The sequence below is a fragment of the Carcharodon carcharias genome, chromosome 9 (genome assembly GCF_017639515.1).
Source record: "Carcharodon carcharias isolate sCarCar2 chromosome 9, sCarCar2.pri, whole genome shotgun sequence".
Classification (NCBI taxonomy): Eukaryota; Metazoa; Chordata; class Chondrichthyes; order Lamniformes; family Lamnidae; genus Carcharodon; species Carcharodon carcharias.
The window spans coordinates 136,895,326-136,922,946 of NC_054475.1; positions in this window are offsets into that span (position 1 = coordinate 136,895,326).

Genomic DNA, 27,621 nt, shown 5'->3' on the forward strand with positions numbered 1-27,621 from the left:
TCTTTCCTCAGCAATGTACCCTTCGATTGAAGAGTATACAGAGATGGGTTTTTGAGTTTGGATAAAGAAGATTATATGAGACAATATGCTGAATAAAACTAGGGGGTTTGTGGGGGGGCGGGGGGGGTGGGGGCGGGTGGTTACTGCTGTGGTGATGGTGGGATGACAGACAGCTCACCCCGCAGTGGGCAGGCTTAACAAGGGTCTAGTGGGCTTTACACCCCTCACTGGGGAGGAGCAAATCCGATTGGCAGGCAACTCCAACAGTCCTGGCAGTGCCAAGAACATGTTAGTGGCTGCTGCCGGAACTGAAATGAGGAGGAAGAAGCCCAATGGATCCGCAGAACCGGTAAGTATGGAATCTTGGGCAGGGACAGTTTTGGCTAGTCAGGGAGTGGGGTGGGCTGTTTGGGGTTTGCTTTAAGGTTGTGAGGAGTTAGGAAGAAAGGGGGGTGTTCAATCTTTGGGGGTCACCCCGATCTCATAGGGAAGCCCTCAAAGATCAAAACCTCCCCTTCCTTCCCACCCTTTTAAGGTTGCATTTAAAATATCAGCCTGCTCACTCCCGCCTGGCTGCTTATGCCAAGAATCTTATGGCACTTGCAGCATAATATCAGGGTTAATTGGCTTGGTAACAAGCCTAATTGACCCTTGAGTACCTATTTGAAAATGGGGGCGGGCTGTTGATTTTGACACCCAGCCACCCTGTTTACCATGGGGCTGAGCTTGGGGGTTGGGTGGGAAGTGGTGTGGTGGGCACCCGCCCTGTTTCACATGCCCCACACTGAAAACATGTCTGGTAGGAGCACATAAAATGTAGCCTAATATATTTTCTAAATTATATAGAAGTTTATTAAAGAGCTCGATCTTGTTTCTCACGGAGAATCCAGGTCTTATTAGTATTACAGAGAGATATTTAAGATATCTATCAACATTTAAAGTGGTATTTACCTTAAATCCCCAAGTTGAAAGCTACTGAGTCTAGCAAGATACTTTTATACCAATTAAGGGGAGAATTATCATCATTGCATTATAGCAGCTATGCATTTACCTTGCAAGACACTGGAGTGAATCCGATGAACCTACAAATCCTACTGTGTAGTTCCAATATTTATGCCCTCAAAGAACTAAACCAGCAGGAAGCATGTTGAGCACTCATGCTGGACAACATCTTTTGTTTTTTGGTCAACATCCTTCAGTCAAACAGGATACTGAGGTGCAGACAGGGGTTACTTCCATGCAACATCTAATTTTCTGGATTCAGTTAACACATTGTTTAGGGTCTTGCTTAAGGTTATTCATTATTAGATTGTAGTACAATTTGATTGATAAGTGAATCAAAGGTTACAGGGAGAAGGTGGGAGAATGGGGTTGAGAAACTTATCAGCCATGATTGAATGGCGGAGCAGACTCGATGGTCTGGATGGCCTAATTTCTGCTCCTATGTCTTATGGCTCTTATTTACCAATGTCTTGCTCAGTTGATGCAAAGGTCAATTCCTGTTTTTTTCAGAATTGCCTTGTGTTAAAGGCTATGCCACATTCTATGTTACAGGATGTTGTTTTCATCGAGCACAAAGTTATGCCTAGGCATGTTTATAAACTTTTTAACACTTGTCTCTTTGTCCAGCAGATGAACTGCTTTTAATTTTTAATCCCTACTTCATAGGAGAATGACTCTTTTAATCTTATAACTCCTTAGTTATAGCTACATTCTCTTATAATTTCATATTTAAAGCTGCATTGCTCCACAAGAGAGCATTCTTACTTTGGGCCTTTCTGTTCTTGCTGGTGGGTGCCTCCCTCTACCAAGCTTCAGGTCTACTTACCAGGCTTTGTCTGGAATGACGTGGAATATGAGCTGTGATTAGACTATCATGAGACAGGTTAGTTTTCCACTGCAGATGTTTGTATTGTTGCAACAGTAATCTTGCTAATGGCCCCCACCTGGCCCCCACCCTCTACTGGTTAAATATTACTGGCAACAAGATGAGGCCCTTAAGTCACCATTAAGTGCCACTTAAGGGCCTCAATTGGCCCCCGGGATTGGGGGAAGGCCATTCTCAAGCCTTCTCATCCTAGAGTAAATGAGAGGGAGTTGGGAAGGTGATAGGGTCTCTATCCCACACCTTCCCACCCTATCACACAGCAACCCCTTGCCAATGAAACCACCTTGGGGCAGGGTGGGAGTGCGGATTTGGGGGGTGGTGCCAGGGCGTCATTAAATTGCGCGTCATGACTCTGTAACACTCCTGGGCGCCATACACAACCATGCTTGTGTTTTATAATGCTGGATACAAAGGTATATTCCGTTTTTGCTAGTGGTTACAGTAATTTAAAAGCTATTTTGCAAGCGTTACATATATTCTTTAAAGGGATTCCCAAGAAATGAATTTCACACAACAACATATTTTTCTCCTTCCTGTCAACAGAGATTGAAAATGGATTATAGATGGAAATTCCATCTTTGCAAATCTGAAGACGTGTCAAATCTGTTGTAAAAACATGGATATGACAGGACAATATCACAGCAAAGATTACATCTGAATCTCAGGAGTGGATCTGTGATGTTGGTTCACAGACTGGAAATAGGTTTTTCTCAAAATCCTGATTTAAGAAAAGTCAGCTTGAGAAATTTAATTCAATACAATAAAAGGCAGTTAAATTAAGGATGTTGGAGATTGAAATTTATTGTTCTTAAGAGAATTGGCGCTTCCGAGGCAAAAAGGGATAACTTCTCAAATCCAATTTCAACTATAGTAGATTTCATTCAACAGGAAAATTACTGTTCAGATTATTTTAATAGCCAGCTAGGAATATATGCTAGTCAGAACTACCCAGAACATACTGAACTGCAGCTTGGGACCATTTGTAACTTTTTTTCCCTCAAGTTAGGAATAACAAAATTCTTGGTGGTAAAATAGAGTTCATTTTTAAATTACTAAAATGAAACCCAGAACCCCTGTTAAAAATAAGTAACTACTTGCTTATGATGGTGAGCAGAATTAACAAAGGTAGCAAATCTGGATGACAAAGTTGATTGTTTGAGCCTCATAGCAAAGAAATTGAGCTCATAATCCAAACTTGACTCTCCAATGCATTGCTGAGTGAATGCTGCATTGTTGACAATGCTATCCTTTGAGATATTATACGAAGGTTACACATACCCATTCCAATTGTTCACGTGCAGCTAGTTCTGGAGCGCAAGACTTCAGTACTATTGTCAGAATGTTGTCAAGACCTATAGCCTTTGCAGTATCCAGTACCTTCAGCCTTTTTTGTAATCACATTGAGTGAATCTATTTGGCCAAAGACTGGCATTTAGGGACCTCCAGAGAAGGCCGACGTGGATCTTTCATTTGGTACTTTTGGCTGGAGATTGTTGCAAATGCTTCAATCTTGTCTTTTGCACTGATGTATCCAGCATTATAAAACACAAGCACTGTTGTGTATGGTGCCCAGGAGTGTTACAGAGTCATGACACGCAATTTAATGATGGGAATATATGCTAGTCAGAACTACCCAGGAATATATGCTAGTCAGAACTACCCAGAATGTACTGAACTGCAGCTTGGGACCACATGTAACTTTTTTTCCCCACAAGTTAGGAATAACAAAATTCTTGGTGGTAAAATAGAGTTCATTTTTAAATTACTAAAATGAAACCCAGAACCCCTGTTAAAAATAACTAACTAGTTGCTTATGATGGTGAGCAGAATTAACAAAGGTATCAAGTCTGGATCACAATGTTGTTTGTTTGAGCCTCATGGCAAAGAAATTGAGCTCATAATCCAAACTTGACTCTCCAATGCATCGCTGAGTGAGTGCTGCATTGTTGCCAATGCTATCCTTTGAGATATTATACTAAGGTTACGCGTACCCATTCTAATAGTTCACATGCAGCTAGTTCTGGAGCACAAGACTTCAGCACTATTGTCAGAATGTTATCAGGACCTATAGCCTTTGCACTATCCAGTGCCTTCAGCCTTTCTTGTAATCACATCGAGTGAATCTATTTGGCCAAAGATTGGCATCTGTGATGCTGGGGACCTCCAGAGAAGGCCGACGTGGATCTTTCATTTGGTACTTCTGGCTGAAGATTGTTGCAAATGCTTCAATCTTGTGTTTTGCACTGCTGCTCTCCATCATCAGTGAGGATGGGGATATTTGGGGAGCCTCCTCCTCCAGTTAGTTGCTTAATTGTCCACCACATTTCATGCCTGGGTGTGGCAGAACTGTAGAGCTTAGTCCTGATCCTTTGGTTGTGGGATCACTTAGCTCTGACTAGCGCATGCTGCTTTCGCTATTTGGCATGCAAATGGTCCTGTGTTGTAGCTTCACCAGGTTGGCACCTCATTTTTATATGTACCTGGTGCTACTCCTGACGTGCCCTCCTGCAATGTTCATTGATCCAGGGTTGATCACCTGGTTTGATGATAATGGCAGAGTGGGGATATGCCGGGCCATGAAGTTACAGATTGTGGTTGTATACAATACTGTTGCAGCTGATGGCCCACAGCACCTCATGGATGACCAGTTTTGAGTTGTGAGATATGTTCAAAATCTATCCCACTTAGCATGGTAGTAGTGCCACACAACATGATGGAGGGTATCCTGAATGATGCAGTGAGAATTCATGCGGTCCAGAGTCGATGTTGAGATCTCCCAGGGCAACTCCAGCCTGGCTATTGGTACACCATTGTGCTGCCACCTCTGGTGGGCCTGTTCTGTTGGTGGGACAGGACATACCCAGGGATTATGTTGGTGGTGTATAGGACATTGGAAGGTCTGATCCTGTGAGTTTGACTATAACATTGCGCACAAACACCAGATGTTCGTAATAGGAGGACTTTGCTGGGTCAACAGGCTGGCTTGTCATTGTTTTTTCCTGTGCCTAGGTGGATGTCGGGTGATCTATCTGGTTTTATTTCCTTTTTTAGGCTTTGTAGTGATTTGATACAACTGAATGGCTTACTAGGCAATTTCAGAGGACATTTAAGAGTCAGCAACATTTCTGTGCGTCTGGAGTCACATGTAGGCCAGACCATATAAGGACAGCAGATTTCCTCCTAAGGAGGCATTGGTGAACCAGATGGGTTCTTATGACAATTGATTCATTGTCACTATTACTGAGGGTAGCTTTTTTTAAAATTTAAGATTTATTAATTGAATTTAAGTTCCACCAGCTGCAGTGGGAGAGAGGGAGCAAGGGAGGCAGAAAACAGGAAACTATAGGCAAGTTAGCTTGACAACTATTGTGGGGAAGGTGTTAGAATCGATCATTAAGGAGGTTATGCCAGAGCACTTAGAAAAACACAAGGTAATTGGGAAGAGTCAGCATGGTTTTGTGAAAGGGAAATCGTGTTTAACCAATTTATTGGAGTTCTTTGAAGGAGTACCATGTGCTGGGGATAAAGGGGTGCCCGTAGATGTATGGTACCTGGATTTCCAGAAGGCATTTGATAAGGTGCCACATCAAAGATTATTACTGAAAATAAAATCTCATGGTGTAGGTGGTAACATATTAGTGTGGATAGAGAATTGGCTGGCTAGCAGAGAACAGAGGGTATGTATAAATGCATCCTTTTCTGATTGGCAGGATGTAACGAGTAGAGTCCCACAGGGGTCTGTGCTGGGGCCTCAACTTTTTACAATTTATATCAATGACTTGGATGAGGGGAGTGAAGGCATGGTAGCTAAATTTGCAGATGACACAAAGGTAGGTAGGAAAATATATTGTGAAATGGACATGAGGTTGCAAACAGAAATAAATAGGCTGAGTGAGTGGGTAAAAATCTGGCAAATGGAGTATAATGCAGCAACATGTGAAGTTGTTCACTTTGGGAGGAAGACTAAAAAATCAGAGTATTACTTAAACAGAGAATGGCTGCAGAATTCTGAGTCACAAAAAGTTGGGATGCGGATACAGCAAGTAATTAAAAAAGGCTAATGGAATGCTATCCTTTATTACAAGAGGAATTGAACATAAAATTAAGGACTTTACAACCTTCCGGACTGAATATTGAATTCAACAACTTTAGGTCTTGAACTCCCTCCTCCATTCTCACCCCCTTTTTGTTTCTTCCCCCTTCCTTTTGTTTTTTCCAATAATTTATATAGATTTTTCTTTTCCCACCTATTTCCATTATTTTTAAATCTTTTATGCCCCCCCCACCCCCACTAGAACTATACCTTGAGTGCCCTACCATCCATTCTTAATTAGCACATTCGTTTAGATAATATCACCAACTTCAACACCTCTGTGTTCTTTTGTTCTTTTTTCTGACATCTTTTGATTATCTGCTCCTATCACTGCTTGCTTGTCCCTACAACCACACCCCCCCTCCACTTCTCTCCCCCCACCCAACACCACCCCCCCAACTTAAACCAGCTTATATTTCACCCCTCTCCTTGGATTCACCTAGTTCTGTTGAAGGGTCATGAGGACTCAAAACGTCAACTCTTTTCTTCTCCGCCGATGCTGCCAGACCTGCTGAGTTTTTCCAGGTAATTCTGTTTTTGTTTTGGATTTCCAGCATCCGCAGTTTTTTGTTTTTATAAAATTAAGGAAGTTATGTTTTAGATATACAGGGCATTGGTGAGGCCACATCTTGAATATTGTGTGCAATTTTGGTTGCGTTATTTAAGGAAGTATGTAAATGCATCGGACGCATTTTAGAAGAGGTTTACTAGATTCATACCTGGAATGAATGGGTTGTCTTATGAGGAAAGGTTAGACAGACTGGACTTGTTTCCACTGGAGATTAAATGAGTGAGGGGTGACTTAATTGAAGTATATAAGATCCTGGATGTTATTGACAAGGTGGACATGAAAAGGATGTTTCTTGTTGTGGGTGACTCCAGAACTAGGAAGCACTTTCTAATCCGAAGGCAGTAGAGGTGGGGTCATTGAATATTTTTAAGACAGAGGTAGATAGATCCTTGTTAGGCAAGGGAATCACACGTTATTGGAGGTGGATGGGAATGTGGAATTCGAAACACAAACTAGTCAGCCATGATCTTATTGAATGGCGGAGCAGGCTTGAGGGGCCAATTGGCCTACTTCTGCTCCTATTTTGCATGCTCCTATGTATGGGTCTTAAATATCTGATATTACAATTTGAAGGACAGCTAATTTTTCTTCACCTGACCTATATTCCTCCCTCATTCGACAACACCAAAAACAAATGGATTGGGCATTCAGCCCATTGCTGTTTGTGAGGCCTTGCTGTATGCAATATGGGGCAGAATATTACGCTGGGGTGCAGGTGCACACCCAACATGCCTGAGGGTAAAATGACGTGCGATGACGTTGGGCGTGCGTTCTGACATCACCATGCGGTCTCGCGATATTTCGCTCGGCTGGAATTGGCTGCGCGCCTGCTGATAATTAAAAGGCCTATTAAGCCCATTAACAATTTAATTAAATTCAAATTTATGCTGCCTGTCCACCCTAACAGTTGGCGGGCAGGCAAAAAGGCCAATCCGCCTTTACATTTTTTAGGAAACTTCATCCATTAGAGTGACGAGGTTTCCTAAAGCAAATAAATATTAAATAAAAACTTTATTTTTGAATTAAAAACATATCCCAGCTCATGTGACAGAGTCACATGAGGGGACAGGTTTTATTAATTTTTTATTCTCTTCATTTTTTTTTTACACAGCGCTTCAATCTCCCTGAGGCAACTTTGTGTCTCAGGGAGATTGAAGTGCCCTTTCTCACGCATGCGCAAACTGTGCGCTGGGCCTGGCTGCCCATCCTCCCCCCTGCCCACTGACAGCACTTATCGCTGCTGCTCGTGATCCACGTGGGGCGGGCCTTAATTGGCCCACCCGCGTGAAATCGTGGTGTGGAGCCGATCGTGGTCAATGGTCGGGTTCCTGACTGCCCCTGCACCCCCTTGCTTAGCACCACCGCCAAGGGCAAAATCCCTCCCATGGATATCAGAAAATTACTAATTTATAATTATTTTTTTGGAGATCATGTATTGGGTAAGCCCAATGATTGGAAAATTCGAGACAGGATCTGATCAAGGTACTTAAAAAGTTGCAAGTGTAGGGTAGATACAGAGAAATCATTTTCTCTTGTGGGAGGATAGCTATGAAGCATTAATCCTTTCTATTGTGAGAATCTAGAACAAGGGGAAATATTCTTAAAATTTGACCAAGGCCATTAGCAAAATCAGGAAGTACTTCTTCACAAAGAATGGTGGAAATCTGGAACTTTCTGCTCTCAAAGGCTGTGGATGATCCAACAATTGGAGATTTTGAAACTCGATCAATAAAGTTTTGTTAGTTATAAGTATCGAGGGATGTGGAACAAAAGCAGGTAAATGAGTTGAGGTACAGTTCAACTATGATTGATTGAATCACAGAGCAGGCTTGAGGAGTCAAATGGCCTACTCCTTATCCTAATGTTCCTATGATGATTCAGGAACTGTGAGGCCAGTTTAGTTTTCATCATACATGGAACTATCAGGGAAATAGATCATTTGTTAACACTTATGTGAACTATACAATTTAGTAGACTGAATGTCCTATCAAGGACAGGTGCGTGCTTGATGATGGTGAAACATTACTAGTAGCTGCTGGTGACCTTTGTCTCAGGTGAGGCACAATTGTACATGCCTAACCAAATCAATGTGTTACCATGGCAGTGGCTTTTGACACAGGTGTAAAGCATTTTATTTTCTTCTCCATAGAGCAAAAGCACAGTCAAAGAATAAGGTAAGGGGAAAACCAGCAAAGAGGTGAGCAGAAAGGATGCCAATAATCATTTTGGTAAAGCCAACTACATTCTTAGTCAAGTAGACGAGGATGTTAATAAATTTGCAGAATGGGCTTAGAAATGGCAAATTAGATTCAATACAGATAAGTATGAAGTGGTACTTTTTTTCAAAATAAGGAGGTCATATGCCCCTTGGAAAATAAGACCCCAATATTAACTGCGAGGAGGAAATGGAGTGTGCGAGGGTGGGAAGTGGAAGAAGGTTTAGCAGATGGTGAAAGCCAAAAGTATAGGTTTTTTTGGGCATCCTGTCAAATATAATCACAAGACCGTTTTTAAATGCTTTGACTCTGTTTCCCAGCTGACAGCCAGCCAGATTGAAAGTTTGTTTGGCTGACGGGAAAGCCTGCTACAACAGGCCTCAGCTAAGAAGTGAATTCAAAGTGAGGGAAAGATGGGGTTGGGGGATATTGAAAAGGGTTACGTAAGACATTAGGGTGGGAGAGTAGTGAGGACATATCAGGAAGAGTGGCAGATGAGATTGGGGTGTCATCATCTACAGTCACAAAGTATTCAGCATGAATACTAGGGGGTGTTAAAACCCCCCTAAAGATGATAAATGGGATAGAAGAGCAAAAGGATCCATGGGCACGGATTCACAAATGATTAACTCTAGCAACATGGGTTAATAATACCATAAAAATGCAAACAAAGTTATCAGGTTTATTTCTGGTTAAACAGACTTGTAAAGCAGAGGAGTAATGTTAAACTTGTACTGAACCTTAGTTAGACCACATTTGGAGTTTTGTCCCCATAATTAAAAAAGAATATAGAGGCACTGGAGAAAAAATATTTACAAGAATGATACCAGAACTGAGGGGTTACAACTAACAGATAAGACAAACAGGCCAGGGATCTTTCTCTTTTGAAAGAAAAGTTTGTAGGGTGACCTAATAGGAATCTATAATGTTATGAAGCGGTTTGATAGAGTTGACATTGAAAACATGGTTCCACTTGTGAAGTAATCCAAAATTAGGGCTCATAACCATAAATACGAATAAATCCAAAAAGAAATTCAGGAGAAACTTATTTATCCAGGGAGTGATGAGAACTTGATACCTAATGAAGTAGGTCAGGTGAATAGTATTGCATTTAAGGGCAAGTTCGCAAAGTACTAGATGAAGAAACAAATAGAAAGATATGTAGATAGGGTGAGATGAAGTAATGAGCATGCATGTGAATATACGTACAAAGTAGGAGCAGGAGTAGGCTATTTGGACCCTCAAGCCTGCTGCACCATTCAATGAGATCATGGCTGAGCAACAATCTTCATGTGGAGCATAAACACCAGTATAGACCAATTGTGCCAAATGACATGTTTCTGTGCTAAAAATTCTTCCTGATATGCACATTGTAAATCTCAATTTCTCCCTCCAATCTCACAGCCCAGGTTCCCTCTCCTTAAAAAGGTTTGTGCATTTCAATGTTCATCTGATATCGATCTTGCATTCTTTCCACCACTCTCCCTTCACGTTAGACTGCTGTTCAGCGAGCAGCCCTTCTTGTGAAATCCCATCACTCTGATGCGGAGCTCAGATTCATCCTGCTTCACCCTGGAGCCCGAGATGCTGCCGACAATGTTGGCTGTCCGTGCACGTGCTCACGTTATTCTAGGTGAGTCGTCAACGAGTCCCCTTTAAAAATGATCAAAGTGGCTCATTTTCTTCATGAATCATGATGGCTGTTCTGTTATGGATTCAGCTCTGCCTGTTATCTTTTTTACCAAAAGACTTGGGGTTAGAGAAGATGAAAGTAACTACACAGGAAGAAAGAAAAACAGGAAAAGAAATGAGAGAGGAGCACAAAAATTGGAAAGAAAGCAAGATAGACAATGAAACAAAGAAACAAAATGATTATTTTCCCCTAACTTTCAGTAAAATGATTAGGAGAGAAAAGGTTTTTAAAGCCTCTGAACTGTTCATCAACAAACTTATGAATATAACCATGATGGGTAGCAATTATTAGATTAATAGCTTCATTTATGATGTATTTTATTTTCCTTGAGGTCACGGTAGCTAGTTATTTTATGGGTGGTAATTTAAGAGTTCTTGGGTCAGAACAATAATTATGTGTGTGAAATAATATCACAAACTGATCACAAATGTTTAATGAACCACAATTATGATCAGATGATAATAAAACATGAGCTACACAAGGTCAGTTTCACTCTGAGAAATGCAATGCCTGGATAATCAATTTTCAAGGTGATTTTTTTCCCCATGATCTGTATTTTGCAGAGTGCAGCAATATTTCTGTATTGTATGATGAATTACAAGGGCAGTAACTTTGCTATTTCATTCACTTTCTGTTTATATCCAACATGGCTGAGCAATGCAGCCAGGTGTAGGAAACTGATGCGAAGTGCCTTGGTTTAAGAGGATGGGTTAGGGTTAGGGAGGGGTGGAAGCATGCTAGCCTCTTCAATAATGGTGAACCATAATAAAAAAAGTGTTTACAAGGAATAGACATTGACATGTTATCTTGGGACTAAATCCAATTCAGATCAATTTTTTTCCATCAAATCATTCTTGGATTTCTGAATCAAAGTACTTTTGTAGACAACCAATAACTGCTCATGATATATTTGACATTCTTTAAAGTACATTACCTTCGAGGTTTACCTCATTAGCCCAACAGTACATGCTTGAATTTTGCCACAAGAAACTAACAAATAGGAGAGAAGCACGCCATATGTTCCCTCAAACCTGATCCACTATTCAATAAGATCCTCGCCGAACTGTTACATTAACTCCAATTTGCCTCCAATGTCATATATCCCTTGATTCCCTTAATGCCCAAAAATATATTGATCTGAGTCTTGTCATGAAGATATTAATGTATAAAATGTTATTGGAAATTATTTTAACTTTGACTTGTAGTAGGATCTGTGTCTGTGGGTGTGAGTGTGTGTGTCTTAATTGAATTAAAGCTAGCTAATCTTGAGCTTTGATATATCATAGTTTTGAGAAGGTAAACAATATGGTAAAGAGTACAATTGCATTTTGCTGAATAAATCATTCAAAGACTGGGGGTGAAATCTTGCACCTAGTTAGGATACACCAAGCAATATGTTTATATTACTGATAAAATTGGTACTATGAAAGGGTTTTTTTGTTAGAAGAGGTGGAGTTCGAAGGGCCTGGTGGTAGAATGAAAATTTGCATTCAAAGGGAAGGCTAGGTATATATAGAAAAAGAGTTTTGTGTGTGGGTCAGAGGCATTGAAGATCTAAGCCTGTAAGCCTACAACTGTCTGTGAAGGAACAAAATTGAAAGGAACCTCATTTTGAATTTGTAAGATAAAATGTGCTTTGCCTGGTGTCTGTTTAAGTCTATGGGTTATTGTTGCCTTGGGGAAGATTACCTGGGAGTGATTAATTTGGGATTTGTTTAAAAGTTATTATGATAGTAATTTGTAGACATGTGTATGTTTTTAAATTTGTTGTTAAATTAATAAATGTTTAATTTAATTTATATAAAAAACTACTTGAGGCTTGGTGGTTTCAGTTCTGAATTCAGAACTGCATTTCAAACATACCAATTGAAAATATAGGTTATGATAGTTGTTTAAAGTTTCCCTCTGGGATTTTAAATAACTCAGTCTTTACCAATTGCTGTGTCATAATAGTCTTGAATACTTATTGACCGAGCATGCACAGCCTCCTGGGCTAGAGAATTCCAAAGATTCACAACCAATTGAGTGAATAAATCTCTCTTCATCTCACTCCAAAATGGCTGATCCCTTATACTGAGACTATGGCCCTAGTTATGGACTCTTCAGCTGGGAAAATAGCCTTTAGCAACTACGCTACCCTCTAAAAATTTTATACATTTCAATGAGGTCACCTCTCATTTTCCTAACATCCAGGGAATATAGATCCATTTGACTCAATCACTCTTCAGAGAACATCCCTTCCATCCCAGGAATCAATCTAATGAACTTTTGTTGGCACCCTCTCTAAGGCAAGTACAACTTTCCTTAAGTAAGAAGACTAACTCCAGATGTAGTCTGCACTCCACAATCAGCCTCTTCACATTGCACTCACAGCTTAATTTCCAAACTTGGATATATTGCTTTTGATCTGCTCAGAAAGGAAAGGAGAGGGAAAGGATAAACAAAAGGGAAGGTCTATTATTGGGAGCAGGACATGAGAGTTTAAGTGACAAATGATTTCATTGTACAAAACCCAAAGAGAGTGATAATGAGTAAGGAAAAATAAGATGTGTCCAACTGATGTGTGAATGCCTGTATAGAAGCCACCCAAATGCAAAGTGCAGGTTAAAGAAAGAAACAAGAGAAAAAATGAACCAGCAATAAAATAAACAAAATGGAGGCAGAGGTTATGAACTAAAATGTGACTCTTGTAACAGGTAAAGTGCCAATAAAAGCGAGTTTACTATCTTTCCTAGTCATAATTTGTTGATAATAATGATCAATGTGACATATTGGAAAAGCTTACACAGGCATTAATGCACAAATAATGGGTAAAGATCAAAAGCTGGACATCCTTCTCTTTCTCTCAGGCCTCTAACAAGTATATTATCATTAGGTTTTAAAATCAATTGCATTTAAATAACACAAATAAAGACATTTTATCCTTTATTGATGGATGAAAAACAGGCGATTGTGAATCAGCAACCCTTTTACGCCTCATCCAATTTCTTTTTCATTAACTTCAGTGGAAAAGGGAATTGGGTGAGATATAAAAAGAGGTGCCGATTTGCTTTGAACTGATTGTTCATAAATTGTTTAAAGTTATCCTAAAAGGAATTTTGTGAGATGTGTAGTGCAATGCACAGGGGTATTAAGCTCTAGGGCCTGAATCTTCCATTCGGTGTGCGGGGCCCACCCCTGCACAACGACATGTAAAATGATGCGCAGTGATGCCGGGCGTGCATCCCAACGTCACTGTGCATCATTCCAGTCTTTAGCTCGGCGGGCATGCACCGGAGTCAGCTGCGCACACCCACCGAACTGTCAAAGGCCTATTAAGACCATTAATCAACTAATTAAGGCACTTGTCAGGGTTGCCTGTCCAACCTTAAGGTTGGCAGGCAGGCAAAGAGCCCAGGCGACCTTTGCATTTTTGATGGAACCTCATCCAGGGGCGGGATGAGGTTTCATGAAAGGTTTATTAATTTAATGAAATGTTTCATGCAAATTGATAAACATGTCCCACTTCATGTGACAATGTCACATGAGGGGATATGTCTGAATAATTTTATTTTTTTTACTTATCACATTTTATGACTTTTCCTAATCTCCCTGAGGCGGATCCGTGCCTCAGGGAGATTTCTGTGCTTTTTCGCGCGGAAAGAGCACAGGCCTCGACTCTACCTCCTCCCCCCATCTGCACAGGTAGTGCTGAGTGCTTCCGGGTGCACATCATGTTGGGCGGGCCTTAAATGAACTGCCCACATGAAATGACGCCGCGCAGCCGATCGTCATCTGCGATCGGCTGTGCACCTGCCCACATCCACTCACACCCAACCTGCCCGACGGGAAGAAAATTCTCCTCTTGGTTTTAGTGTTTGGCATATGCAAATCATAAGGTTAATTTATTTTTTCCTTTTGTTTTCATACTTTGTTTACACAGCCTCCACATTTAGGGACATCACAAGTTTGCTATAATTTTTTAAAATTCATTTTGGTTAAGGATCTGAGAACATTTTGTCTCTTCACTATTTGTAGCAAAATCACTCTTCTTGCATTGCACTTCTAATTCTATCCCCTGACCACAGTGAGGTTTCCAAAGCAACATTGTTGTACTGCACAAAGGCTGTGAACCTTGATGGCCCCGCTATTAGACCCTAGTGCTGAATGTAATTGTGTGCTTCGTAAATATTAGCTGTTGCTACTGATTCCTTAAAACTTGTGTGTGCCTTAAAGGTGATGGTTGCTAAATCTTCATGTTGAATTATTTTTGGAGTCTATTGAATTTGAACCAGGCTTTTCCAGGTAACCATTCTTAAAAGCCTTACAACATCAGGATGGGGAATCAATAATACAGTAGGGATTTTTGCACTGTTAAGTTATTGACCAGAATCGAGTTTTATGATGAGGGTTGCACAAATGAATGAATTAATGGTACTACAGCTATAAACCTTTCCTTACAAAAAAGATAATAAACAACTTGGTTTCACTGAAGTGTCAGCCCAGATTATGTGCACAAATCTCTGAAATAAGTCTTGAACTCACAGCCGTTTCACTCAGAGGCATAAGACCCAAGGCTGAGTTTATTATTATTTTATACAAAGATAATTTGTGTACAATGTGAAAAGCTTAAAGTTTGTGGTGGCAACAGATTCTTTCCCACCGTTTCTTTGGTGCAAAGGTGATACTCTGAACTAGGAGGTCAACTTGACTTTCTGAAAGATCTTAGCCATTCTTCAGAAGGTACTAAATATTTTTCAGAAGACCTATCCCAGACCTTGACACCATTGGGCAAGGGACTGTACAGGAAGGAACAGCGAAATGTAGAAATCTTGTTGTTACAAGAGCTTCTATTGTTAGAGGGACAGGCAGGCATTCCTGTAAGTGCCATTGTGAATCCCACATGGTGTGCTGCCTCCCTGGTGCCAGAGTAAAGGTCATAATGGGGACGGTACAGAATATTCTGTAGGAGGAAATGAGTGAGCCAGAAGTTGTGAAACATGTTGGCACAAATGCCATAGAAAGAGTAGGCATTGAGGTCCTAAGGTCAGATTTTCAGGAGCTACTGAGGAAGTTTAAAAGTAGTGCCTCAAGGGTAGTAATCTCTGGATTGCTCACAGACCCACATTGCCAGCCAGAGTAGACATAAGAAGATAGAGAGGATCAATGCATGGCTGGAAGCATGTTGCAGGAGGGAGGTCTTCAGATTCTTGGGGCATTGGGATCAGTCCTGGGATAGAAGGCATCTATTCAAAAGTGACGAGTTGCACCACAACAGGACTGAGTCCAATGTTCTCGCAGGAAAGTTCACTATGTGGTTAGGGAGTGTTTAAAATAAATTGCCAGGGGTATGGGCAAAACCATTTGGAAGTAAGGACCATAAAGTGAAGGTGTTGGACAGTGTTAGAGAAGGAAGTAGTGCCATATTGGATAGGAGTGGACTAAGAAGGACCATGAGGAACGCAAAGACAGGATTACAATACATGTACTTAAACACACAAAGTGTGGTGAATAAAGTTGGTGAACTACAAGCAAAATAGCAGTGTGGGAATACAGTACAGTGGCAATAATTGAAAAGTGTCTTAAAAATGGTTAGGACTGGGCACTTAATATATAAGGATGTAAAGGCCTGGGTTTTCATCCTCACGGCAGGAAGCAGGAATTGGGAAGATTCCCGGCTTGGCCTACCCTTCTTGGGAGACAGTGCTCGCAAAGATTTGATTTTCATTGTGGGTGGGTGGGCGCGGGCTGCTGTTAGACCAGCTGATAGGGGAAAGAGTTCGGAGGCAACCACAAGGGCTGCCAGGTGTGGAGATGGGCTGTTTAAACGGCCCACATGGGTGCCCACCTGGTAGGACTTTGGACTAGTTAAAATAAAAACAGAAAGACCCTCCCTCTCTTATCTCTCACACCCCATCACACCCCCTGATGCTCCATCCACTTCCCATACCCCATCCATACCACCTCACTCCCTTGCCCACCCACTATGACCCTTCATGGTCCCTGTGTCAAAGTATACACCCCATTAATCCCTATGGCCCTGCATGCTCCCATGCCAACTATGGCACTTCCATGCCTATTCACACACTATGCACTGTGTAGAAGCAATGAACAATGTATAAATAAAAGCTTTAAAAAAAAGTAATTCATTCAGAAAAATAGATTTTACTACAGCCCAATAAGTGTCAATCATCCGACCCTTTAAAGTTCAATAGCAGAAACTGCAAGAATTTGAAACCTCTTTATCATGTGTAAATAAACCTTATGAATTTGACAGCATAGATTAGAGAGCCAGAGCTGTCAATCAAGCAATGTTTTCTCTGGGTCTCAGGTGCTTTAGTACTAATATGGATGTTCCGATCTCGGCCGAGAATACATAAAAGAGGCTGCACCCTTAAAAGGCACTCCCAAAAATCAGAAACACCAGCAATCCCAGAACCCGGACCCAACCACCATTTTTAAAGGGTTCCCGAGTCATTCTGACCAGCTGAAAATCCAGTCTTCAGAAAGCGTCGAGAGGGGAAAATGATAGATGGGATGGTAGTATTGATTAGGGAAGACATTACAGTGTTAGAAAGAGCAGTGTGCCTTAATGGGGCAAGAACAGAATCCATTTGGTTAGTGTTGAAAAACTAAAAAGCAAAGATCACACAACTTGGGGTATCCTATACGCTCCAAAGTGTAAACGAGAGAGAGAGATAGAGGAACAAATCTGTAGGGAAATCAAATGGATGTGCAAGAACTATAAACAATAAATGGGACACTTAAATAACCTAAATATCAATTAGGATAATGTTAGAGTATAGCTAAAGAGGGGGAGGAATTTCTGAAATGTGTTCAGGAGAATTTCCTTGATCAATATGTTCCAGACCCAACTGGAAAGGAGGCATTGCTGGATAAGGTGCTGGGAAATGAGGTGGGTCAAGTGGACCAAGTGTATGTGGGGTAACAGTTGGGTAAGGGCGATTATCATATCATAAAATTTAGATTGGTAATGGGGAAAAGCAAGGAACAGTCTAATATTGAACTGCTAAATTGGAAGGGGATTCATTTCAATAAGAAGGGATCTAACCAGGATAAAATGGAACCAGAGGCTTACAGGAAAAACTGTAATGGAACAATAGGCATTCTTTAAGGAAGAGATACTTCAGACACAGGCTAGGTACATTCCAACAAGGGTGAATGGTAAGGGGAAAAAAACAAGGCTTCTTCGATGGTGAGGGAGATAGAGATTATGATGAAACATGAAAGGAGGGTGTATGATGCAAGTCAGGTAAATTCTTCAAGTGAGAGCCAGGCCAAATGCAATGGGCGGGAGTTTCCAGCCCCGCCTGCCACCAGGATCGTCCGGTCCTACAGAAAGTCAATGACCTTTTGGCTGGGCCACTGCATCCCCCGGCATTGGATCCCACCAAGGTGGGGCAGGAAAATCCCAGCCAGTAGGCTGAGAGGGAAGGTGAAGAGGAAGATAAAACTGGCAAAGAGAGAGTATAAATATAGAATGGCAGTCAACATAAAAAAGAACCCCCAAATTTCCTACCAATATGTATATAGGAAGCAGGTAGGAAGAAGTGGAATGGGTCCTATTAGGGACAAAGAGTGTGAAGAGTGTGATATATGATTAGAGCAGCAGAAGAAGGCTAGAATATTTATTGCCGTGACTTCTGAGCTCTCTAGCTTCATATTGGGGCGGGGGTATCTGAAAGATGTGCTGGGGAATCCCCTTCTGATATTCCCAGATAAGGCTTGCACGGCAATCGACAAATGCAAACATCGCCCGGACAATTGCCCTGCACTGGGATCAATCCGAAAATGCAATTTAAATCGTAAACTTCAGATGGTTCTGACTGGGTTACGCCAATAGTTACACAGAAAATATTCGAAGGATTAAAACCACTTCCAGCTTCTGGGTAAATATTATACAGACCCAGACTGAACCCCATGGGACTCCCCCAAAACCCCCAACGCGCGCATGGGACTTCCCTACCCCTCCGAGTCCCCATCCCACAACTACCCCATCACAGGATTCCCGCAACACCCCTGACCCCTTCCAGGTGTCTCCCTCCAACCCCCAACTACCCCCACTCCACAGGATTCCCCCCACCCGCACAGGTCTCCACCACCACCCCCACCCCCAGGGCAGGCATGATTCTTACCTGATTGGCCTCATTCCGAGGCCCAAAGACTCCCCTCACATGCCCCGCAGGCCCAACCCAACTTGAGCCAAGGCCCAACCAACCCCCCCACCCCACACCCTGAAGCCCGACGTCCTCCTCCGCAACCCACCCCCACCCCCGATGAGGCCCAGCCCCCAACTGAAGCTCGACAGCCCAACATGACCTGACCCATCCCACACCCTAACCCCCCACCCTGAGGCCACTCTTAATCAAGAAAGGGTGTAAGGGCAGTCCTAGCAACTACAGGCCGATTAATTTGACATCAGTGGTGGATAAGGTTTTGGAATCTATAGTCATGGAAAAGAAATCAACAGGCAATTGGAGAGGTTTGAGCTAATAAAGGAGAGTCAGCATCGATTTGTAAAAGAGACTGGAGGTTATAAAAAGATTAAAAGGATAAAACTAAAGGCTCTGCGTCTGTAGGCACAAAGCATTCAAAGCAAAACAGGTGAACTGAGAGTGCACCTAGAAATAAATATGTATAATTTGATAGCCATTTCAGAGACATGGCTGCAGGAGGACATGGATTGGGACATGAATGTTAAAGGGTATAGGACATTCAGGAAGGACAGGAAGAGAGGAAAAGGCAGATGTTAGTTAATGATTGTATTAGCACAATAGAGAGGGATGACCCAAGTTAAGGAAACCAGGATGTGGAAATAGTTTGGGTAGATATGAGAAATGGTAAAGGCAAGAAATCGCTTCTAGGAGTCATGTACAGGCTCCTTAATAGTAACCACATGGTAGGATGGACCATAAAAGAAGAAATAATGGAAGCTGGTCTGAAAGGCACGGTGAAAATCATGGGAGATTTTAATCTCCATATTGACTGGAAAGTCAGATGGATAAAGGTAGCCTAGATGAAGAGTTCACAGAATGTTTCCAGGATAGTTTATTAGAACAGCATGTTCTGGAGCCAACCAGAGCGCTATACTAGACCTGTTTTCGTGCAATCAGATGGGATTAATTAATGATCTAGTGAAGGCGGCCCTAGGTAGCCGTGACCATATTATAGAATTTTACATTCAGTTGGAGGGAAGAGGAGTGGGTCTGAGACTATGGCTAGAATTTTTACCTTGATGGTGGGCAGCCGAACTCCGCTGCTATGCGCTTCCTGTGTGGGGGTGGGGGGTGTGGAGGGATTCCCCATGTGTCAAAGTGCACTCTTTCACGCATGTGCGCGAAAGAGTGCACATCTCCCTGCGACTAAGTGCTGTCTCAGGGAGATTACTGACAGTATAAAATTCTTTAAAAATAGAAACATATTAAAATTATTAACATGTCCCCCTCATGTGACAATGTCACACGAGATGGGACATGTTAATAAGAAGCACATAAACTTTATTGAAGTTTTTAAAAACGGACAGTGGATGAGGTTTCATGTATTATCAGAAGCCCACTGGGGCTCCTGGCCTGTCCACCAGCCTTAAAGTTGGACGAGCAGAGCATTTAACAAGCTTAATTATCCTGTCAATGGCCTTAATTGGCCATTGACAGGTCAGCAGCCAGACAGCTGATTTCACTGTCCGCCCGCCTTCCACAATATTTAAATGGACCGGGATGACGTCGGGGGTTCCTCCCGACATCACCCCGCGTCATTTTCCCGTCGGCGAGCTGGCCCCGCCCCTAAATTGCCGACGGGAAAATTCTGCCTTATGTTTTTAAAAGGGCAATTATGATGGCATGAAAGTAGAGCTGGCTAACGTCAATTAGCAAATTAGGTTAAGGGATAGGTCAATAGAGATGCAGTGGCAAACATTTAAGGGGATGTTTCAGAATACACAGAATAGATACATTCCAATGAGTAAGAAAAAATGTCCAAGGGATGGACACACCATCTGTGGTTAACTAGAAAGGTTAAATATAGTAACAAACTTAAAGAAAAGGTATATAATTGTGCAAAGATAGGTAGAAGGCCAGAAGATTGGACAGATTATAAGGGACAGCTAAAGATTACTAAAAGGTTAATAAGGAGGGAAAAATTAGAGTAGGAGAGAAAGCTAACCAGAAATATAAAAACAGATCGTAAGAGTTTTTATAAATATTTAAAAAGAAACAAGCTAACAAAGTGAGCGTTGGTCCTATAGAAAGTGAGTCTGAAGAATGAATCATGGAAAACAAGGAAACGGCAGATGAATTGAACAGGTATTTTGCATCAGTTTTCACTATAGAGGATTCAAGTAACATCACAGAAGCAGCTGTAAATCAGGAAATGGAAGGGAGGGAGAGACTCAGGAAAATTATCATTACCGGAGAAGTGGTACTAAGTAAATTGTTGGAGCTGTAGGCTGACAAGTGTTTGGGTGCTGATGGACTTCAACCTAGGGTCTTAAAGGAAGTGGTGACTGAGATAGTTGATGCATTGGTATTAATTTTCTGAAACTTCCGAGATTCGGGAAAGGTCCCATTAGATTGGAAGGTAGCAAATGTAACTCTATTATTCAAAAAAAAAGGAGGGAGACAGAAAGCAGGAAATTACAGGCCAGTTAGCTTAAAATCTGTCACAGGGAAAATGTTAGAAGCTATTATTAAAAAGCTATAGCAGGGCACTTGGATAAGTTCAAAGTAATCAGGCAGAGTCAGCATGGTTTTGTGAAAGGGAAATTATGTTTAACCAACTTATTGGAGTTCTTTGAGGAAGTAACATGTGCTGTGGTTAAAGGGGAACCAGTGGATGTACTATACTTAGATTTCCAGAAGGCATTTGATAAAGAGCTACATCAAAGGTTATTGAGGAAAATAAGAGCTTATGGTCTAGGGGGTAACATATTGTCATGGATAGAAGATTGGCTGGCTAACAGGAAGCAGAGAGTAGGCATAACTGGGTCTTTTTCAGGTTGGCAAGATGTAACAAGTGGTGAACCACAGGGATCAGTGCTGGGACCTCACTGTTTAAAATTTATTTACATGACTTAGATGAAAAGATGGATGGGTGGTTGCCAAATTTGCTGGTGAAAAAAAGATAGGTAGGAAAGTAAGTTGTGAAGAGGACATAAGGAGGCTACACAAAAAATGTAGCTTAAGTGAATGGGCAAAGATCTGGCAAATAGAGTATAATGAGGGAAAATGTGAAATTATCATTTTGGCAGGAGGAATAAAAGAGAAGCATATTATCTAAATGCTAAGAGATTGCAGAGCTTTGAGATGCAGAGGGATCTGGGAGTCTGCATGAATCGCAAAAGGCTAGTATGCAGGTACTGCAAGTAATTAGGAAAGCTAATATAATGTTATTATTTATTGTGAGGGTAATTGAATACAAAAGTAAAGAGGTTATGCTTCAGTTGTACAGAGCACTAGTGAGACCACATGGAATACTGTGTACATTATTGATCTCCTTATTTAAGGAAGGATGTAAATGCTTTGGAAGCAGTTCAGAGAAGATTTACCAGACTAATACCTGGAATGAGTGGGTTGTCTTATGAGGAAAGGTTGGACAGGCTAGGCTTGTATCCACTGGAGTTAGAGTAAGAGGTGACTTGGTTGAAGCATATAAGATCTGAGGGGTCTTGATAGGATGGATGTGGAGAGGATGTTTCCTCTTGTGGGAGAATCTAGAATTAGAAGTCACTGTTTAAAAATGAGGAGATGAGGCAAATGCAGTGAAAACAGAGTCTTTGAATATTTTTAAGACAGAGTTAGATAGATTCTTGGTAAGGGAGGGTGTGATAGGCTATCGGTAGGGGGATAGGTGGGATGCAGATTTGAGGTTACTATCAGATTGGCCATGATCTTATTAAATGGCGGAGTAGGTTCGAGAGGCCGAGTGGCCTACTCCTGCTCGTCCTTTGTATGTTCGTAGGGCAGTAGACAGTGGTCTTCCCCAGGGGTCATTCCTAGGAATTGCGCTTTTTTGGTATATATAAGTGACTCAGATCTGGGAATATGGAGTAAAACTTACCAATGATGTCAAACTTGGAGAATGATACAAATTGTGAGCAACAGGACATAGAAAGGCTAGCAGAATGGGCAGATAAGTGGCAGATGGAATTTAACACAGGAAGTGTGAAATGTTGCATTTTGACAGAGGCGATAGAGATAGACAATATAGACTTAATGGCACAATTCTAAAGAATGTGCAGAAACAGGAGGACATGGGTGGATGAACATCAATCTTTGAAGATGGCAGGACATATTGGGAGAGTGGATAGCAAAGGGGATCCTGGGTTTCATAAATAGAGGCATTGAATACAAAAATAAGGAAGTTACGCTGAACCTTTATAAAGCTCTGGTTCGGCCCCAACTAGAGTACTGTGTCCGATTCTAGGCATCACACGTTAGGAACAATGTGAAGATCCTTGAGATGGTGCAGAGGAAATTTACCAGAATAGTGCCAGGACTGGGGCACTTTAGTTACAAGGTTAGGCTGGAAAGGCTCGGGCTATTCTCCTTGAAGCAAAGGAGATTGAGGGGAAATTTGATAGAGGTGTACAAGGTCATGACAGGCTTAGGTAAGGTAGACAAAAAAAAAAACTCTTCCCATAAGCTGATGGTATAAAGACTAGGGAACACAAATTTAAGATTTTGGGCAAGAGATGCAGGGTGAATGTCAGGAAGAAAGTTTTTTACGCAACGAGTGCTAATGGCCAGGGAATGCCCATGAGGATGGTGGAGGTAGAAAAACTCAATGATTTCAAAACGAAATTTGATGGGCATTTGAAGGTAGTAATCCTGCAGGGTTACAGGGGATCAAATGGGGAAACTGGACTGACTGGATTACTCCGTGGAGAGCCGATATGCACTCGATGGACCAAATAGCTTCCTTCTCTGCTGGGAATTGACTCAGTGGGCAGAATTTTATGTCCTGCAGGAGAGCGCGTGCCCAATCCAATTGGGCATAAAGTAGTGCACGATATTTTGGTCAGCGGGTGTGCGCAAGAGTTGGCAACGTGCTCATCGACACTTAAGAGGCCTATTAAGACCATTAATCAATTAATTAGCTGCTATTTTTTGCTTCCCATCCAATGGCCGAATTGACCAAGTGACCTTTGCATTTTTGAGGAAAACTCATGCACAGGTGGGATGAGGTTTCCAACATTAATTAAAAACAAAATAAAAATGTTTTGATAGAATTTTTATTACGTCTATGTTCATGTGTGTGAGTCCTTTGTGGGGATATTTTTTTCACATCTTCCACATCTTTATTTAAAGGTTTTATATTTCTCAGCACCCTGAGGCAGCTCTTTGCCTTCAGGGAGCTTTCATTGCGTGCTCCCCCACACATGCGCAGATTTCAGTGCTCGCCCTCTTTCTGCCCCCACTCCGGCAGCGCTGAGACTTTCAGCATGCATTTCACGCTGGCTGGCCGTTAATTGGCCAGTAGTGTAAAATCACAGGCGGCGGACCGTTTCCCAGCCACTCCCAGGCCCACCCGCCCGGCGACACTAAAATCCTGCCCTATGAATGGGATTTTCCAGCCCTGTCATCCGCCACGCTTGTCTGATACCGCTGAAAGTCAATGGATGTTTGTTTGGGCTGCTGAACCTCTCACGATGGCTTTCACTGTGACAGGGCCTGAAAATCCCAGCCAATGACTAACACAATTGAGAAAATGCTGTCTACAATTATTGCATTGCTTTTCACGTAACTGATTTATTTTTGTTTGCAGTCAAGTATTCTGAAATAAATTTTAATGAAGAGTTTGTCAGGTTTTTTTTAAGCTAATGAAAGAAAGCATTCACAATGATGACACCAAGAGCGACCAGATATAGTTATGGTGAATAACTTGAAATTCAGGTCTGTATTTCTTACAGCAGGAAAGATTTAGGGGATCAAATTGAAATCTTGCCAATTTTGAAGGGATTTTAGAGGGCAAATGAGGTGATTGTTTCCATTGAACAATGATTTGTAACAAAGACATCAATTCAGGATAAGTGAAAGGACCAGAGAGGGACGAGATAATAGATAATTTCCTTATGGAAAGCATTTTAGAATATGGCATATGTTGCTACAATTGAAACCAGATCAGTCCCAGTATTTAAGAGGGAATTAGAAAAAAATTTAAAAGATATGAAGCAAGGTCAGGAAAGTACTTTTAGAATTGCTACTTCCAATGTGACACTGAATGGCACTCGCACAGGATGAATATCTACCTTCTGTGGTGATCTTTTTAAATCTAAGAGAATGAACCACTCAAGTTGGTTGTTTCTAAAGTAGAGCAGAATCATGCAACACAAGGCAACACTGTATTAACCACCAGTGCATCATTATGTGCTGTGCAGTACAGAAAACACCTCTTATTGTATTAGGTTTAGTTTACTTATAAACAGTAAAGATCTTCAAGACAAGTTATTTTCTTAATTTAATTGCCCCTTATACATGCCTCAAATGATGAAGACATTTTTCACACTGTATTGAATGGCAGAACTAAATTAGGCCAGAATTTTCCACCTCCACCACTACCACCACCTCCTCCCCACCCTCTCCCCACCACACTGAGTTTGGAGGCAGGAATGGGGCATTTAATTGGGCGGGAGGATTAATTGGGTGGTGAACCCTTTGCCTACCTGCCCCTGCCCAATTAAGTCCAGGCGGGAAGGCTTGTGGATGGCCTTTCTGCTGGATGCAAATTGAGCCCCTTAAGTGGGAAATTAATGCCCACCTAAGGGCCTCATCCCATCGCTGATGGTATACAACAAGCAGTGGCTGGAGGAGCCACCATGCGGGAATCCCAAAAAGTAGACCCTTGTGTTTGCTTGTGGGCTTCGGGGCGGATTCCCTCATTCAGACACTGTGCCAGAACAAGGGACCCGGCATCAAGAAGGTTTGTGGGCCGTTGAAAGCCAGCCTTTTCCCTTACCTCCAACCCCTCTCCCCCACCCTGCGAGACCCATCCCAGCCTATGATTGGCTGGTAGCTGTCGGGGGTCACGATTTTCTCCCCTGGGATCCTAACCCATGTGGAAGGCCTGATGGTGGCCACTTAAGTGCCTGATGAACACTTAATATGGTGGCCTTCCCCAGTAGAGGGGACGCGGCTCTTCAGTCAACAGATGAGACCCCTATTACCTGGATTAAATTCCACCCATTATTTCCATGTATCTTCCTCCACTTACATTGAATTCCAGCCCGGACTATCACCTACACTAACTCCATCACCAGTCACTTGATTCTAAATTACTTTATACCTTACCTATTTTATGAAATGAATAAGTGCAGAAGTTTTATTATGCTTTATCACATTTGCTCTTTATATATGTCCTACCAGAATAGCTCTCTAGAATAATGGTAAGGTTTTCGTTTGCTGTTGCTGAATGATCAGTCAGAACAGAAGTGGACCATTTCACCATTATGTAAACAGTGCTGCATTTTACAGTTATGTGTCAATCTGTGATTTATTCTTCCAGTGATTTTATCACTTTTATTACAAAGATCAAGTAGTTTGTTATTCACAATGTTATTTCAAATGTATGAGAAATTATATATGTGGAAAGATGACCATTTTGAATGAAAAAGCTAGGATTGTAAGCTTTGGGAGTTAAGTGCTATTGGCTTTTATTGATCATTCACTCTGTTATTAAGCATCATGAGGATACAAGTGACTTAAGAATATCAAACCAAACATAGTTCCTTTCACATATATCTCTGCCTTCACAGTAAGACTAGGCCATACATAAGTTTATATGTTTAAATTGGCAAAATTTGGAAATATGAAACTCACTCATACTTTTACCAAACTTCAACTCAAACTGAAACTTCAGCCTCAAACTCAAGAATGATATTTATTTCAAGAAATTTCTCTTTAAGACCTTGTTCCATGCATACAAAATACGGTAAACACAAAAAATGCAATTTTTTTTTGCAGTATTGAATAATGAGCTGTAGCAATGATAAGCTCGTTATGGTACTGGGTGAGCAACCCAGATATCATGGGCCGAACTTTTAGGTCAGCATGCAGGTGCGCGTCTGACCCGATCGGGCGTGAAATCACGTGAGATGACGTTGGGCGAGCTTCCCAATGTCATCCCGCACTTGCGTGATGTTTTGGTTGGTGGGCACACGCGAAAGTCAGAACCGTGCCCGCTGACAAATAAGAGGCCTATTAAGGTCTTTAAAGTTGTAATTGTATCCAATTTTACCAACGTTACGGTTGGCAGACAGGTGAATCAGCCAGGTGGACTTTGCATTTTTCATGAAACCGCAGTGAAGGGCGGGATGAGATTTCCATTATTAAATTTTCAAAAATTAAAAATCTACAGACAGCATTTTTATCACGTATATGTTCTGGTGATTGATTGTGATGCTTGCACATTTTTTTTCCCTTAATTTACAAACGATATTTAACTTTTTAAAGTCTTCAGCTCCCTGAGGCAGCTCTCTGCCTTCAGGGAGCCTTCATTCAGCGCTCGCATGCACCTGCGCTTATGTCACCGCCCGATCTCCTCCTGCCCCCACCTTGGCAGTGCTGAGCATTTCAGCGCGGGCTTAACGCTGGCTGGCTGTTAATTGGCCAGCCAGCATGAAATTGCGGTCGAGGGCCAATTGTGGTCGGCGGTCCTTTCCCCAGCCAATCCCAGACCCGCTGATTGCGCTCATCTGCCGACCTAGAAATCCTGCCCTATGACTTCAAATCCATTCTGATGAAAGGGCGTCGACTTACAATGTTAACTCTGTTTTCCTCCACAGAGGCTCCCTGTTCTGCTGAGTTTTTTTCCAGCATTTTTTGTTCTTATTTCAGATTTCCATCATCTGCAGTACTTTACCTTTGTATCTGAAGTTCAATGTTTTGTTACAATCCCCATAGGAACTGATAACTTTTAAAAACAGATTTGAATCCCCAGTCAAAAATAAAAATACCTGGAAAAACTCAGCAGGTCTGGCAGCATCTGCGGAGAGGAACAGAGTTAACGTTTTGAGTCCGTATGACTCTTTAACAGAACCAAGTAAAAATAGAAAAAAGGTGAAATATAAGCTGGCTTAAGGAGGGGGTTGGGACAGGTAGAGCTGGATAGAGGGCCAGTGATAGGTGGAGATAGCCAAAAGATGTCATAGACAAAAGGACAGAGTTG